General features: G+C 40.5%; 1 non-coding gene across 1 annotated transcript; it reads left to right on the top strand.

Annotated features, from left to right (window-relative positions):
- Nucleotides 1-18,318: 18,318 nt before the first annotated feature.
- Nucleotides 18,319-18,425, top strand: LOC128295786 (small nucleolar RNA R71). The gene has a single exon (XR_008286337.1). It is a non-coding gene; the product is annotated as a small nucleolar RNA R71 (small nucleolar RNA).
- Nucleotides 18,426-18,892: the final 467 nt, after the last annotated feature.

The following is an 18,892-nucleotide window of genomic DNA, read 5'->3' as shown; positions in this document are numbered from 1 at the left end:
AGTGGAAATAATTCAAATTTTCGGTCCCCCCAACTTAAAATGAACAATGTTCTCATTGTTTAAAGTGAATAGATACTATACACCAAGTAGGATACTAGAAAAGAGGAGGTGAGTCAATTTGACTGCTTAAGTACCAAGCTCTTTTCTAAATCCAATCCTAGACATGTATATACCCATTGCTACATTTTATACTTCGTGACTTGCTTAAATTTTATTAGTGATTTTCCTCTCTTAACTTAAAATAAAAAATTCCTAACTAACTTAATCCTAAAATGACCTAAGAACAGAAATAAAATAAAGTCAAGATTCCTCATTTATTTATTTGCAAACCCTTCCGAATTTGACTCATCTTTTGCTCCATCACTATCGCCTTTGCATGAATTGCTTTGCTCCTTCTTTGATAATGGACTCCATGGTTCAAATATAAAATCTGGAAATTTAGGCACAAAAATAAATGGGTCATTGTAAATTTTCTTAAGAGCACTTCTCATCGAGTTATCCCTTATTTTTTAGTATCTCTAGTAAGCTTGTTGCTACCATTGCATATGCTGCATTATGTCCATCAACTTTGACAGTTCATCTCGATCTCTGTGGGATCTTCTTTCTCTTCATTAGGATCCTCACTTTCTTCAACTCGCTGCTATAAAACAGAATCTCCAGCTACTCGGTAGAGGTCCCAATCTGTGATTGTGCCATGGCTATGCCCTGTCTTCTTTACGTATGCAAGAATCTCAGCTTTTAAGCACAAAATTGTTATCGTAAAGGGGAAGTAAGTAGGGCCAGAACGTCTAGTGGCACAATTCCTCATCTCTCATAGGATGATTTTTCCCACATCAATGGTTTTTCTAGTTAAAATCGAGTATAATAAGACCATTCGCTCTAACGAGATTGTAGTCCCATGCGAACTAGGCATAAGGCTAAAACAGATGAAATAGAACCATACCTTTGCAAGTGGTGTCAAAGATTCTCTTCAACAAGTATGGATTCCTTGCCTTGACACAGTCTACTTAAAACCTAGAACTGTAAGTTCCTCAAGAATTTCTTGCAAATTTTCAGGCTCGATGTTGCTTATCAAAGAAGAATATTCATCATTTTTGAAATCAGGTAATTCAAAGAACTCATTAATAGCATTTGAACTTATTGGCACCTTGATTCTACGAACTGGAACTTTTGTCAAACCACTTGAGGTTAAATTCGCGTAAAATTCACTAACTAGTTCCTCATCCACACTAGTCTTTTCACAAAACAATTCCCAATTGAGGGCTTCAGCAACTTGATGAATACGTGCCATAAAGTCTTTGTAGTTGCTCTCTTTCAAAGTGAAGCCTTTCTCTAGATGCATCTATTGATTTTTGAAGATACGCTCATATCTTGCTTTGGCTTCTTCACAATGGAATTTGTTTTGTGTTTCATCAATTTGAGCATAAGCACGAGTTCTCTTGCGAGGCATTATTAACCTGAATAAGATAGGAAAAATTAATTTCTCAAAAATTTAATTCACAAAATTAATTAATAATTCAGTAAACTGAAAAATGAAATAATTGAATAAAATTAAAATTTGGGAGGAAACAAATTATCTTACCACCTTTTTTATAAAACTCAGAACTCCTAAAAATAATTAATAAACTAAAGTGGTCAATTTAAGGTGGGTTGAAAGATTTCAGCTAAGGAGCTTGGTGTAGGTGTGTGCCGCACAAGTGCTAGATAGCAAGCAGACTCGTCAAGCAAGAGCAAGAAGCGCCACAGGCTTGGCGTGATGAGCTACACGGGCAGTAGGCCGTAAAGCTGACTAGGCAACAGCTTAGGTGCGCGCACGCTGGAGCTGGAGCAGATGCAACACAAAGGTGCGGGCTTGGTAAGTCCTAAAGCTAGACATACGTAGGTCCTGGAGTAGGACGGGGCGAGCAATGCAGCTCGTGATGGGGGCAGGTGTGCTTGGCATGTGCAATGGAGTTGGGCTGCTGGGTGCTTGTTGGCCGAATGGCTACTGGGCTTTGGGCTTGTGGCACTTTAAGGGTTTTGGTGTTTGGGATTTTTAGTGATGAATGAATGGAGAAGGTAGTATTTATAATGAAAGGAATAGGACTTAAAGTAGAATTCTTAGAGAAATTTAATAATTAAAAACTCTAAGTTTTAATTTTAATCCAAGTTAGCAACAATTAATAATTAAATATATGCATATTAAATTATTAATGCTATTAATTTATTTAAACAAAATGAGATATGATTAAAACTAATCCTAATTCTATGCTAAATTGATAAAAATTCATATATAAATTATAATAGATATAATTATATATTAAAGGTTATCATCTTATTATTATTAAAACTTATCAAATAAAATAACTCTATATAAAGTTGATAATTATTAATATATATTATAATGGATATAATTATATATTAATAATTATCATCTTTTTTTTGAATTAAAACATTTATTGTAGAAGCCTTTTGAAAATATTTACAAAAACAAAAAGCATCTAGTTTTTATTATTTACGAAAAAAGCAACCAAATTTTGAAAACAATTCAATTAAGTCCCTAGACTTAATGACAATTTGAAATTGAGTTGCAATTTAAAACTTAGGTCAAAATTGACCTCTTTATTCGAAAAACAAAAAATTTATTTTTCTATTTAGGGAATAATTTCTCGGAAAATTATGTTAAAATCAATTCCCAGGAAAAATTAGAGGGGTCACAATGGTCCCACTTAAGTTCCAAGCTCTTAGACAAAATTGATTTAAACATACTAATCTCAAAAATATACCCTAAATCATTTATTAAAAAGAAAAATAAGAATATTTAAACATCTAATAGAATGAACAAAATTTGACTCCGTTCAGTCTTATCTCCCCAATATTGTTTCAGACGCTGAGCATTAACTTGAAAATTACCTCCCTTACCTTAGAGTTCAACAACTCCATATGGATAGATGCGATGAATCGTAAATTGATCGGACCAATGTGATTTTAGTTTACCTAGAAAGAACTTTAGTTTGGAATTAAATAACAAGACTTGTTGACTTGCTTCAAACTCTCGAACTCGAATGTGCTTATCATGCCATTTCTTAAGTCTATCATTGAGTAGTTTGGAATTTTTGTACGAGAACGTTCGGAATTCCTCTAGCTCATCGATTTGGAGCATCCGTTTCTCTTTAGCAAGCTTAAGTGAGTTGTCGAACAGCCCAGTAAGCTCTGTGTTCTAACTCCAAGGGCAGATGGCAAGCTTTCCGAAAGACCAACCTATTGGGTGACATCCGTAAAGGTGTCTTGTATGCTGTCCTATAAGCCCATAAAGCATTATCCAATCTTTTGGACCAATCTCGTCGGTTTAGGTAAACTATCTTCTCAAGTATGACTTTGATCTCCTTATTTGCCAGTTTAGCTTGTCCATTCGTCTGCGGATGGTAAGCTGTAGCGACCTTGTGTTTCACTCCATGTTTATCTAACAACCATTTCAACCACTTGTTCACAAAATTGGACCCTTCATCACTGATGATAGGTCTTGGGGTTCTAAACCTTGTGAACACGTGTTTCTACAAAAACTTTATTCAAACCCTAGCATCGTTTGTTGGATAAGCTTCAGCCTCAACCCACTTAGACACGTAGTCTACAGCTACCAAGATGTACTTGTGACCAAAAGACGGAGGGAAAGGACCGAGGAAGTCAATGCCCCAGACATCAAATAATTCAACCTCAATGATGTTTGTTCGAGGCATCTCATTTCTACTGTTGACATTTTTGATCCTTTGACATCGATCACAACTTTTTAAATAAGCGTGTGCGTCCTTGCATAGTGTTGTCCAAAAGAATCTGACTTCCAATACTTTGGCCGCAGTACGTGTGCCTCCAAAGTGTCCCCCACTTGGAGCTAAGTGACAATGGTATAGAATCTTTTGTACTTTATCTTCTACCACACATCTCCTAATCATTTGATCTTCACACTTCTTGAACAACTATGGTTCTTCCCAGAAATAGTACTTCACATCGTGAAAAAACTTTTTCCTTTGATGATACGTCTTATCAATCGGCATCAAACCATAAGCTAAATAGTTAGCAATATCAGCAAAACAAGAGGTATTATGGACATGATTTATCTTTAGTATGTGTTCATCCGGAAATGTTTCTTGAATTGGTATAAGAGGAGATTTCCCTTTTGCGGCTCCAATCTGGACAAGTGATCTGCTACTTGATTTTCCACTCCATTTAGATCTTGAATTTCTAGATCGAACTCTTAAAGTAGAAGTACCCATCCGATCAACCTCGGCTTAGCATCTTTCTTAGAGAGTAAGTACTTAATTGCCGAGTGGTTCGTATAGACAGTCACTTTGGTACCTATAAGATAAGATCGAAACTTATCAAAAGCAAACACAATAGCAAGTAACTCTTTTTCTATTACCGTATAATTCAGTTGAGCTCTTAGAGTTCGACTTGCGTAGTACATGGGATGAAAAACTTTGTTCCTTCGCTGGCCTATAACAGCTCCTATCGCGAAGTCACTCGTATCACACATCAATTCGAATGGCAGATCCCAGTCTGGTGTGACTATTATGGGTGTCGTAACTAATCGAATCTTCAAATCTTTGAAAGCCTTTAAGCATTCCCCATCAAACTTGAACGTCGAGTCCTTATCCAATAATTTCCATAAGGGTTTAGCAATTTTGGAAAATTCGTTGATAAATCTTCGATAGAAATCGGCATGGCCAAAAAGCTCCTAACACCTTTTACATATGTTGGAGGTGGGAGCTTCTCAATAACATCTACCTTTGCTTTATCTACTTCGATTTCATGTCTCATAATCCGATGCCCTAGAACAATCCCTTCTCGTACTATGAAATGACACTTTTCCCAGTTGAATACTAGGTTTGTTTCTTCGCATCGCCTTAGTACCTTGGCTAGATTGGCTAGGCAATCATCATATGTATCTCCAAATACTGAAAAATCATCCATAAAAACTTCCAAATACTTTTCAACCATGTTAGTAAAAATAGACATCATACATCTTTGAAATGTAGCAGGTGCGTTGCATAAACCAAATGACATGCGTCTAAATGCAAATGTACCATACTGGTAGGTGAATGTTGTCTTGTGCTAATCTTCTGGTGCCACTGTAATCTAATTATACCCCAAGTATCCATCGAGAATACAGTAGTAGTCTCACCCCACGAGTCTATCCAGCATCTGGTCCAAAAATAGCAAAGAAAAGTGATCTTTCCTAGTTGCCTTGTTCAGCTTCCTATAATCGATACAAATTTTCCATTACATATTCGTTCTAGTTGGTATCAACTCGTTATTTTTGTTTTCAATGACTGTGATACCTCCTTTCTTTGGCACGCTGTAACACCCCAAACCCGGCCTGGATGTTATGACTGGATCTGATGCGCCACATTGATGCGTTCAAAACACTTAGTTTGGAAAAGCTGAGTTGGTGTTGTAAAAGACACTTTTAAAAGTAAGTTAAAGTGAATGGAAGCTGCGCACTGTAGGAAACCAGAAGAAGAGGAGGTGAGTCTGTCGGACCGCTAAGTACCAAGCTCTCTTGGATCCAATCCTAGACATGCACACCGCCATTGCCACACTCTAACATCTCGTATAATTTTGAGAAAACCGTTTGATTATGACCAGCTTAAGAAAATAATTAAGGTTGCAAATCGTTTGCTTAAAATATTTATTTTCTTGGGAAAACATTTACTTTATGGAAACTTTGCGCGTCATCGTGATCTTTTAAAAACAAGTAGATTTTATAAAACGAACCCTAGTGCTAGCTAGTTTAATAATCCCCAAAATATAAGTAATTAAAAGAGCAACCTTATTACAACTTTAAGCATAATAAAATAATCCAAAATAAATGCTAAACTTATTTAAAATCGGCAATCAATCTTCATGGCCACTCGAGTCCCGCCACTCCAAGTCCACCAATTCTAAGGCTCACCGCAAGGATGGAAGAGGAAGGGGTGAGTTTGGGAAAACTCAGTATATCTGAAACCCATCCAAAGCCCAATTCAGCTCGAGCCCATTGGGCATGAGCCCTATTTAGATAACGATTACACAAGAGGTCAAGCCCTTTTCGTATCACATGAGCAAGGCCTTAGCCCTTTTTACATAACAAAGGTGGCCCATAGGCCCGCTTCAAGAATATGAGTATCAACGGTAATAATGAATGCAAGCCCATCCGGGAGACTACTCAACCCACCAACCGCTACACCGTCCGCACCAACCCTACACACCATGTGGGGAATATCTCAACCCACCCAAATTTCACACCACAGTTGCAAAGAACGCCACTCAAATTTCAGTCGATTGAGGCAAAGCCTCCAAGACGTGGATGAACCACTTTCAAGATTTCCTCCATTAATACCCCAATCCCATGCAACAGATATTAATAAATGCATATCATGCAAAATACGAAGAGTAATCAATCAAGCGGTTCACCAATTTAAAACCCTAGGGTATATCGGTAATTATGCTCTTTAGGGTAATTTGGTAATTTTGCTCTTTAGGGTAATTTCGTGATCTACGCCATCGTACAAGCTAATTCAGTAATTTTTATCGCTTTTATGCAATTTGATTCCACCATCTACCTAATGAGCTAATTTGCCCATCTCTTACCCATATTGGTCCGTAAGCCCATTGGGCCCAGTTTTGGCCCATTGAGCCCCTTTTTCCGAAATACGCTAAAACGTCACGCGAATGTGCTTACCACCTTGCGGTGCCAGATCTAACAATTACTCTATGACTTGAGAGCATTCGCATACCCACATGACCATGAAATGCCAGAATTTCGGCATTTCGGCTTTTGCCGAATTGAACTAAAGAAGGGTGTTCGGTACACACCTAATTTGCGATATTCTTTGACGAGATCTCCTATGCGATTTCCCCTATAATCAACCACTTATAGATTAGACCATGTTGTATTAAACCAAATCGAAACTACCTATTATCATCACTTACACATTCGGCCACCATCCACAATGGCCCTTGGGTACCTTACCTTTGTCGCCAAAATCGACAGCTAGCTCCGAATCCGATTGCTCCAATGATTCACGCTTTCAATCCCACACTTAAAAAGGCACTAACCAATGAAAGAAAACAACCGTTAACAACCCTTAGAGCCACATGCCCAAATCGACAGCCTCCCTAATTTTAGGGACTTCGGCTTTTCTTAACTTTGCAAAATAAGAACAGATCTGAGATGATACGTACTTACCCTTACTCCCACTTGATTTCGACGCAATCTAGTGTAGATTTATCTATCAAACGACGGTAGAACTCGATTCCCCAAAGTCTTGTAGTTTCGCCACAAGCCCCCAAATCTATGGTTTTTCGGCTTTTGTGTGATGAAGAAGATGATAGTGTGGGGCTACAACCTTGAAGTAGAATTGAGGTCGAATCTAGGATTAAGAAAAGATAATTGTAAATTAATAAAAGCAAAAGAACATAGGAGAACACGGCTTTGAAGAAATCGGCAAGCAAAGGATCACGTGTTTTCGCTTTTATGGATTCGCAAAAGTGTTGATGAATAGTAGGTATGATGAATAGTTTGAAGAAGAAAAATAGAAGAAGAAGAATAGGGAGGTGGTAGTTTGGCTAGAGAGGAAAAGAGAGAAAAGAACAATCCTAAGGTGTAAAAGAAGAAAACGGCACCAACAATACCCTAAGTGCCAAATACTACCCTCATAATCCCCCGCCGATTTTCCCTCTTCAATTCCCCCATTCGGCTAACTCCTAGCCTCATCCCAATCCTTAAATCTCTCCCTTATCACTCCTTAATCCAAGCATTTAAACCGATCCAACTCTCCTCTAGCGTAATCCACCAACTCCAACACTTACCCCTCCCGCACTAAAAAATAAATGCATCTATTTGCCAACAAAGGAATCGAACCTGTGTCTTCCCCAACACTTACACGCCACCTTCATAGCTCCCTAGTGGCGCCACTTAGCCACTTTACCAAAGGCTCATTTGTGATGCAATTTACCCATCACTCCACTTAAGGCCACTTAGCCGTAACCCCTAACTCCTAAGTCTAAAATTCCAAAACTCAACTGGGTTTTGGCCAACTCATGGGCCTTCTATAAGCCCATTTACCTACTCAAAATACTAATTCCACATCCAAATACAAAATTTTAAAAATCTTTACGAATATTGACAATGGCGAATAAACCCGAAAATCGGGATGTTACAACTCTACCCTCCTTAAAGAAATTTCGACCTCGAAATTTTACCTTATCGTAACAGCTTGAGGGTACTGTTGACGATCGCCTCCTCGATCTCCCAAGTAGCTTCTTCCTTGCCATGGTTTCTCCAAAGTACTTTCACTAGTGGAACTGATTTTCTTCTCAACATCTTGACGTCACGATCAAGTATTTGCACGTGTTCCTCCTCGAAAGTTAAATCGATCGTACCTCGATTTCAAAGAATCGGTATGATATGAGTTGGGTCGATCGATACCGCCAAAGATGGATACATGAAAACGTCGTGGATACGATGCGCTTCGTGGTAACTCTAGTGATAAGCCATGGTCCAACCCGCTTAACAATCCGGTAAGGCCCAATAAACCGTAGGCTCAACTTACCCTTCTTACCAAATCTCAAAATTTTCTTCCAAGGGAAACCTTCAAGAAAACCATATCCCCACAAATAACTCAATCTCTTTGCTTTCAAATCCGCATACGACTTACGCTCTATCGGATGCCTCCTTTAACCGACCCTTATCGCCTTAACCTTGCTTTCGATTATGCGCCACCAATTTCGGTCCAAGCACTCGTCGTTCACCCAACTCGTCCAACACGTCGGCGTCGACATCTTCGCCCATAAAGCGCTTCATATGGTGCTATCTCAATACTTGCTTGGTAGTCATTATTGTATGCAAACTCCGCCAATGGTAAGTAGTCCTCCCAACTTCCACGAAAATCAATGATACAACCTCTCAACATATCTTCCGTAACACGAATAACCCTTTCTCGATTGTCCATCATGCGGGTGAAAAGCGGTGCTAAAATCCAATCGTGTTCCCAACGCTTCTTGCAACTTCCGCCAAAACCTAGACGTGAACCTAGGGTCTCGATCGAAATTATTGACACTGCACACCATGCAACAGATTACCTCGCCACGATAACTTGGCCAACTTTTGCGATGAGTAGTCGGTGCGAACAGTATGAAATGAGCGATTTTGTTAACCTATCCACAACTACCCACACCGAATCTTTCTTGGTGGGTGTCAAAGGTAACCCACTCACAAAGTCCATTGTTACTCTTTCCCACTTCCATAGTGGAATTTTCACTGGTTGCAATAATCCCAACGGCAGTTGGTGCTCAGCCTTAACCTACTGGCACGTCAGACATTTCCCCACAAATTCAGTCACCTCTCGCTTTAATCCGCCACCAAGACACCTCTCGCAAGTCTCGGTATAACTTATTCCCTCCAGATGCATGGCACGAGTCCATCATGAGCCTCTTTTAGAATTAATCGCCTCAATTCGTGGTCCTTGGAATACAAACCCTTCCACGAAAACACGAACTCCTTCACTTTCAACCCAAAATCCTTGTTCTCACCACTCTTAATTTGTTTGGAACCAAGAGCTAATGAATCATCCTTCAACTATTTTTCCTTAATCTGCTCAGTCCAAGTAGGCCTTATTTACAGTTCTGCCAACAAGCTTCCATCATCGTATAGACTTAATCATGCAAACAAGGCTCTCAAATCCGTAACAACCCTTCGACTCAATGCATCCGCCACCACATTAGCCTTTCCTGGGTGGTACTCTATCGAACAGTCGTAGTCTTTAAGCAACTCCACCCACCTTCGTTGCCTAAGGTTCAACTCCTTCTGAGTCAACAAATACTTTAAGCTCTTATGATCGGTGTATATGATGCACTTCTCCCCATATAAATAATGTCTCCAAATTTTTAACGCAAAAATCACCGCTGCTAGCTCCAAATCATGCGTAGGGTAATTCACCTCATGAGCCTTAAGCTGTCGTGATGCATAAGCGACCACCTTGCCCTCTTGCATCAGTACGCAACCTAACCCCACATGCGACGCATCGCTATATACGGTGAAGTCCTTCCCAGACACCGGTTGAATCAACACTGGCGCTTCAGTCAATACCTTTTTCAACCGATCAAAAGCTTTTTGTCGCTTTCTCGGTCGCATAAATGGTACTCCTTTCCTTATGAGCTTTGTCAAAGGCGCCGCCATCACCGAGAAACCCTCCACAAACCTTCTGTAATAGCCTGCCAACCCTAGGAAACTCCGAATTTTCGATACTGACCTAGGTGGCTTCCATTCCAAAATCGCTTCAATTTTACGAGGATCCACCTTAATCCCTCAGAGACCACATGCCCTAGGAAAGTTACCTCCTCAACCGAATTCACACTTGCTAAATTTCGCATAGATCTCCTTTTCCTTAACACTTGCAAAGACAATACGGAGATGCTCATCATGCTTCGCCTCCGTTTGAGTATACCAAGATATCGCCGATAAAGACGACTACAAACCGATCCAAGTAAGGTTGGAATACTCGATTCATCAGATCCATAAAAGCTACAGGTGCGTTCGTTAACCCAAACGGCATGACCACAAACTCATAATGTCCATATCGAGTTTGAAATGCTGTCTTATGAATATCCCCTTCTTTTACCCTTAGCTGATGGTATCCAGAACGAAGATCGATTTTGGAGAATACCGAAGCTCCCCTAAGTTGATCGAACAGGTCATCAATCCTTGGTAGTGGATACTTATTCTTAATCGCCGCTTATTCAATCGGCGATAATCGATGCACATGCGCATCGTTCGTCCTTCTTCTTCACAAACAGACCGTGCTCCCCAAGGAGACACACTAGGCCTAATGAAGCCTCTATCTAATAGCTCTTGAATTTGAGCCTTCGCCCACCAACTCCTTGGTGCCATCCTATAGGGTGCAATAGATATCGGAGTCGTTCCGTAAATAAATCGATTCCAAACTCAACTTCCCGATTGAGAGGTAATCCAGAAGCTCTTCCGAAAAACATCCCGAAATTCCCTAACAGCCTCGATGGTCTCCACGATCGGATCCTCAGTTTCAGCTTGACTTACCAAAGCCAGATATGCCTCGCATCCCTTGCGCATCGGTTTCTCGACCCTCAACGCCGATACTACATTGGATAAGTAATCCCTTTGTTCTCCAATAATCATAACCTTTTCATCATTGATGCTTCTTAACACCATCCTCTTAGTCTGCACAATCCAAAGTTGCCTTATGCTTGGTCAACCAATCCATCCCTAGTATCAAATCGAATTCCTCAAACGGTAACTCCATCAAATCCCCACGAAAACCCCGCTTGAATCTCCAGAGGCACCTTCTTGAAGAGTTTCTCTACCTTAACCGAATGACCTAAAGGACTTATCACGACACCCCACATACAGCCTCCTCGAAGTGCACGCCCGGCCCTAGAAATGTTATATGCCACATACGAATGGGTTGATCCCACATCAATCGAGCGAGGTAAGGTACACCATAGATAAAAACGTATCGCTTATGACATCAAAAGGCCACCTTCCTCGCGGCGACGAGCAAAGATACACCAAAGTCGGCCGACGAGCATCCGCGTTACCAATACCTGCCGGTGCCCCACGTCCACGGCCATTACCACCGCGACCTTGTCCACGACCTCTTGGCGGGCGGTCCATCCTCACAAGTTGAGCCGGTCGACAGACCCTTGTTCGCCACACGAGCTGAGTGGCCCTCCTAGGACAATCCTTAATCCTATGCTCCTTAGACCCACAACGAAAACAAGCCCTTAACGCTTCCAAAGACTCTCCTTGATGCATTCGCATAATCTCCACAAGTGGCGGTCTACTGTGTTCACCGGAATCGCTCGAACCGGTTCCTCCATCCTAGCTCTCTTAACATTCCGCTTTACAAACACCACCGTCCAAGATCCCTCCCGAACCGATTTCGATCCTTATCACGATTCCTCCGCTCGGTTTGCTTCACTTCCTCGGCTATCTTAGCCTTCTCTACCAGTCAAATAAATCTCGCTTCTCTGCGAGCTATGAGCACCCTTAACTCATCTCTAAGGCCATCCTCAAAGCGTCTGCTGCGCCAGATTCATGGAAACGATGCCATTAGCATACCGACTCAATCGTAGAAACTCCGCCTCATATTCAAGAATGGTCTTATTTCCGAGTCGTTCAGAACTCCTTTCGCGTGCATCTACATAGCTAGCTCCAACATATTTTGCCTTAAAGGTCCGCTTGAACAGCTTCCATGTTACCCTCTCACCGGGTACCTTCTCTCACAATAATCCACCATCGACACGCTTCATCCCGCAAAGAACGACATCGCCCTTTCAACTTCGCTCTCTGAAGCGGTCCAGTCGTCCATGATCCGCTCTGTGGCTTCCAACCAAGATTTCACCACATTTGGGGCCACTCGAATCGCCTTAAAATCTCAACCGTTGGCGAAGTCGTTCGAAATGGACCCCTATTCATGGGCCCGACGTTAGCTCGCCACCCTTTCCAAAACCCTCAACATGGCACGAGACAAAGCGTCATCCCTGCGGCCGGTCATACGGCCCATTTTCATTAATCGGTGGTGGGCGTACCCGCCACCGGAATGTGTTCGGATGACGCAGATCCAGCTTGAGTGCTACCTCGGCCTCGACCATGGCCTCTTCCTCGAGTAGCCCTTGTACTCATAACGATTTATCGATTCGAATTTTATGTCATTAGTTTATTGGTTTCACTTGTTTATTACGTAATATCTTATGAACAGATAGAGTTTCGAGTTATTTCGCAAGAATCATAATTTAGCTACGGTTTCAGTCTTGTAGTCCTAATACTACATCATCAATAGTTCTATCTCTAAGGCTCAAGATTATCTATCAGATATTTACAAAGATGCAGCCCATATAAATACTTAAAGCGTAAAAAGATCACTTACGACTTGGTACGGGGATTCATGTGCCACTTCCTTATCACCATGTAAAAATTAAAACCATGTTTTTGTTTACCAAAATAAAAAGATTTCATTTGGAAACACTTTTATTTTAAAACTATTGATTTAACCCCGTTTAACAAATAGAAAAAACTTGAATATCTTCGAGAAACTTACTATTTCCAAAAATACCCTTCTTAGGCCCAAGTTTTTGAAAAGATTTTCTGACTCGATCCACAAATGAGTTGTTGCAACCTAGGCTCTGATACCACTAAATGTAACACCCCAAACCCGGCACGGATGTTATGACCGGATCCGATGCGCCACATTGATGCGTTCAAAACACTTAGTTTGGAAAAGTTGAGTTGGTGTTGTAAAGACACTTTTAAAAGTAAGTTAAAGTGAATGGAAGTCGCGCACTGTAGGAAACCAGAAGAAGAGGAGGTGAGTCCGTCGACCGCTTAAGTACCAAGCTCTCTTGGATCCAATCCTAGACATGCACACCGCCATTGCCACACTCTAACATCTCGTATAATTTTGAGAAAACCGCTTGATTATGACCACTTAAGAAAATGATTAAGGTTGCAAATCGTTTGCTTAAAATATTTATTTTTCTTGGGAAAACATTTACTTTATGGAAACTTTGCGCGTCATCGTGATCTTTTAAAACAAGTAGATTTTATAAAACGAACCCTAGTGCTAGCCGTTTAATAATCCCCAAAATATAAGTAATTAAAAGAGCGACCTTATTACGACTTTAAGCATAATAAAATAATCCAAAATAAATGCTAAACTTATTTAAAATCGGCAATCAATCTTCATGGCCACTCAATCCCGCCACTCCAAGTCCACCAATTCTAAGGCTCACCGCAAGGATGGAAGAGGAAGGGGTGAGTTTGGGAAAACTCGGTGTATCTGTAAACCCATCCAAAGCCCAATTCAGCTCGAGCCCATTGGGCATGAGCCCTATTTAGATAACGATACACAAGAGGTCAAGCCCTTTTCGAATCACAAGAGCAAGGCCTTAGCCCTTTTTACATAACAAAGGTGGCCCATAGGCCCGTTCAAGAACATGAGTATCAACAAGTAATAATGAATGCAAGCCCATCTAGGAGACTACTCAACCCACCAACCGCTACACCGCCTGCACCAACCCTACACACCATGTGGGGAATATCTCAACCCACCCACCCTACACACCACAGTTGCGAAAGAACGCCATCAAATTTCATCGATTGAGGCAAAGCCTCCAAGACGTGGATGAACCACTTTCGATACTTCCTCCATTAATACCCCAATCCCATGCAACAGATATTAATAAATGCATATCATGCAAAATACAAGAGTAATCAATCAAGCGATTCACCAATTTAAAACCCTAGGGGTATATCGGTAATTATGCTCTTTAGGGTAATTTCGGTAATTTTGCTCTTTAGGGTAATTTCGTGATCTACGCCATCGCACAAGCTAATTCAGAATTTTATCGCTTTTATGCAATTTGATTCCACCATCTACCTAACAGCTAATTTGCCCATCTCTTACCCATATTGGTCCAGAAGCCCATTGGGCCCGCTTTTGGCCCATCGAGCCCCTTTTTCCAAATACGCTAAAATGTCACGCGAACGTGCTTACCACCTTGCGATGCGGATCTAACAATTACTCTATGACTTGAGAGCATTCGCATACCCACATGACCATGAAATGCCGATTTTGATTTCGCTTTTTTAAATTGAACTAAAGAAGGGTGTTTGTACACACCGATTTGCGATATTCTTTGACGAGATCTCCTATGCGATTTCCCCTATAATCAACCACTTATAGATTAGACCATGTTGTATTAAACCAAATCGAAACTACCTATTATCATCACTTATACATTCGGCCACCATCCACAATGGCCCTTGGGTACCTTACCTTTGTCGCCAAAATCGACAGCTAGCTCCGAATCCGATTGCTCCAATGATTCACGCTTTCAATCCCACACTTAAGAAGGCACTAACCAATGAAAGAAAACAACCATTAACAACCCTTAGAGCCATATGCCCAAATCGACAGCCTCCCTAATTTTAGGGACTTCGTCTTTTCTTAACCTTGCAAAATAAGAACAGATCTGAGATGATACGTACTTACCCCTTACTCCCACTTGATTTTGACGCAATCTAGTGTAGATTTATCTATCAAACGATGGTAGAACTCGATTCCCCAAAGTCTTGTAGTTTCGGCTACAAGCCCCCAAATCTATGGTTTTTCGGCTTTTGTGTGATGAAGAAGATGATAGTGTGGGGCTACAACCTTGAAGTAAAATTGCGGTTAGGAATCTAGGATTAAGAAAAGATAATTGTAAATTAATAAAAGCAAAAGAACATAGGAGAACCTGGCTTTGAATAAATCGGCACAAGCAGTGATCACAAGTTTTCGGCTTTTATGGATTCGGCAAAAGTGTTGATGAATAGTAGGTATGATGAATAGTTTGAAGAAGAAAAAATAGAAGAAGAAGAATAGGGGAGGTGGTAGTTTCGGCTAGAGAGGAAAAAGAGAGAAAAGAACAATCCTAAGGTGTAAAAGTAGAAGAAAACGGCACCAACAATACCCTAAGTGCCGAAATACTACCCTCATAATCCCCCTGCCGATTTTCCCTCTTCAATTCCCTCCATTCGGCTAACTCCTAGCCTCATCCCAATCCCTTAAATCTCTCCCCTTATCACTCCTTAATCCAAGCATTTAAACTGATCCAACTCTCCTCTAGCAGAATCCACCTGAACTCCAACACTTACCCCTCCTGCACTAAAAAATAAATGCATCTATTTGCCAACAAAGGGAATCGAACCCAGGTCTTCCCCCAACACTTACATGCCACCTTCATAGCTCCCTAGTGGCGTCACTTAGCCACTTTACCAAAGGCACATTTGTGATGCAATTTACCCATCACTCCACTTAAGGCCACTTAGCCAGAACCCCTAACTCCTAAGTCTAAAATTCTAAAAACTCAACTGGATTTTGGCCAACTCATAGGCCTTCTATAAGCCCATTTACCTACTCAAAATACTAATTCCACATCCAAATACAAAATTTTAAAAATCTTTACAAAATATTGAAAATTGCGAATAAACCCGAAAATCAGGATGTTACACACGCACTAAACTAGACTTACCCATGAACTATCTGAGATGGGATAAATTATACCCGCATCTAACCACTTAATGATTTCTTTATTTACTACGTCTTTCATGATGCGGTTCAGTCTTCATTTTCCATCAATCGTCCCTTTCTCGCCATCTTCTAGTATGATCTTGTGCATGCATACAGATGGGCTAATACCGCGAATATAGGTTATGCTCCATCTGATAGCCCTCTTGAATTGTTTCAACACTAAGATGAGTTTCTATTCTTGCTCAATAGTTAATTTTGCTGAAACAATCACAGGCAGAGTAGAAGAGTTACCTAAATAAACATATTTTAGATGTGAAGGTAGTACCTTGAGTTCTAATTTAGGTGGCTCCTCGATTGACGCTTTTGGTAGGGCATAATCCCTTTCCTCTAACTCCAAAGATTCAAAGTGAGATTGCGGAATAAATCCCCTTTAATTAGCTTCTAACAAAGCTAAGTACTCATCCTCCTCTTCATCATTCAGAGAATCTAATGTCAAAATTTGTCCAATGGATCCTTCACATAGTTGAGCTCCTTCTCCACTATTAAATCTTCTAAATCAGATACTGCAGAACAATCATCAATTGTGTCAGGAAATCGCATAGACTTAAAAACATTAAATGTTACCTGATCATCCCGAACACGCATAATAAGCTCACCCTTCTACAAATCAATAAGGGTTCTTCCTATTGCTAAGAACGGTTTTCCTAAGATAATTAGCACTTCTTTGTTTGCTTTAAAGTCTAGGATAACAAAATCAGCAAGGAAGATAAATTTATCTACACATACCAATACGTCCTCTATTTTTCCTTCTAGATGTGCTAAGGATCGATCTGCTAATTGAAGTGTAACCGTAGTAGGTCTAACATCACCTATCCCTAGCTTTCTAAATATTAACATAAACATCAAGTTGATACTCGCACCCAAGTCACATAGTGCCTTACCACAAATATGTTGCTCCAATGTTGCAAGGTATGGAAAAACATCTAGGATCCTTCAATTTTGGGGGTAGTTTATCTTAAAGATATGTATTGCATTCCTTCATCAGAGCTACCGTCTCAAATTCTCCGAGTCTTCATTTTTTGGACAAGATATCCTTAATGAATTTGACGTAGTTCAGCATTTGCTCAAGTGCTTCAACCAATAGGATGTTGATATGAAGTTGCTTGAGTACGTCTAGTAACTTATTGAATTAAATCTCCTACTTCTGCTTTTGAAATCTTTGAGGGTAGGGTGGTGGTGGTTTATTTACTGGAGCTGGTTGATTCGTCTTCCGTGGCAATTCTGCATCTGACGGGGTTGTTAGTTGATTAAAATTAGCTGGTTCTAAAATTACCTTGTTGGGTTTTGCAGATTCTGGTTCTTGTGAAATTGGAATTTCAACACTCGGTTGAACTTCCTCTGATTCTTGAGCATCAGCTTACTCCTTTTTAGCTTCAATGGTGTTGGGCACTACTATCTTTCCACTCCTCAATGTTAATACTTTGTAATGCTCCTTCTCCGGATTCTTTAAATTTTCCGTATCACTAAGTAAAGCACCTTGTGGTCGATTCCTGAGTTCAGTTGCAAGCTGGCCCATCTGGTTTTCTAGGTTTTTCAATGTAAGTGGTTGGCTTTGGATTAAGGCCTTATTCTTGACCATGTATGCCTTCAACAGATTTTCTAAGCCATTGGATGGTTCAGCTTGGGTTGGTTTCTAAACTTGTTGGGGAAAACTTGGTGACTGGGTTGATCTAGGTTGGGCATAAGTATTACTAGTTCCAGCTCCTTGGTTATTCTAGGAAAAATTCAGGTGGTTTTGCCACGATGGGTTATAAAAATTGGATTGCAGTCCTTGCCTTCCTCGGTTTTGGTTCTGGTTACCTATGTAGTACATGGATTCTGGGTTTGATGGACATTCTTCGAACAAATGTCCTTCCCCACAATAAACACATGCTATATTTTCAAATTGATTTGGCGGCTGTGCTAAAAAACTGTTAGACCCATTAGTATTAAGATTTTTAAGCATTGAGGATATTGATGATACCTGAGATGCAAGTGATGTAAGAGTGTCTACTTCATGTATTCTAGCAACTCGTCTTCCTAACGCTGCTCGGTTGGTTGGCCATTAGTAATTGTTGCTGGAAATTCTCTCGATAATTTCATAAGCCTTATTGTAAGACTTAGAAAGGAGAGCACCATTAGCAAAAGCGTCCACTACCATCCTTATGTGAGCATTGAGACTATTATAAATGACTCAAGTTGGATGCAATGTGAGATTCCATGATGAGGGCACTTTTGTAATAACTCTTTGTACCTTTCCCATGCCTCATACAAGGACTCATCATCCATTTGTTGGAAGGCAATGATCTCGTTCCTCAACTTATCATTCTTGCTAGGTGAGAAATACTTCACAAGGAATCTTTCTGCTAACTCTTACTGTGTGGAAATTAAGTTTGGTGGCAATGAGTTCAACCAGGCTCGAGCTCTGTCCCTCAGCGAATATGGGAACAGCTTCAATCATAATGCATCTTTGGGTACTCCGGTTAACTTGAAAGAATCGTTCACGTCCATAAAATAGTCTTAAGTGTAGGTGAGGATCTTCGGTAGGCATTCCACTAAATTGGCAAACTATCTGAAGCATCTGGAACATGACTGGCTTCAGCTCGAACTATTTTACCTCAATTTCGGGTCTCCTAATACCCGGATTAAGATCATTAAATACTAGCACGACGTACTCTCGTAAAGCTCTATCCCTATTGTCAGCAATAAGGATAGGATTTTGAGTAGGGTTTGCTCCATTTCCTTGGATTGGATTTTCGAAGTTCGTCTCTTTGGTCCTCCGCTAATTT

Source organism: Gossypium arboreum, chromosome 7, assembly GCF_025698485.1.
Source record: "Gossypium arboreum isolate Shixiya-1 chromosome 7, ASM2569848v2, whole genome shotgun sequence".
In the NCBI taxonomy this organism is placed as follows: Eukaryota; Viridiplantae; Streptophyta; class Magnoliopsida; order Malvales; family Malvaceae; genus Gossypium; species Gossypium arboreum.
This window is presented reverse-complemented; position numbering and strand designations above follow the sequence as displayed.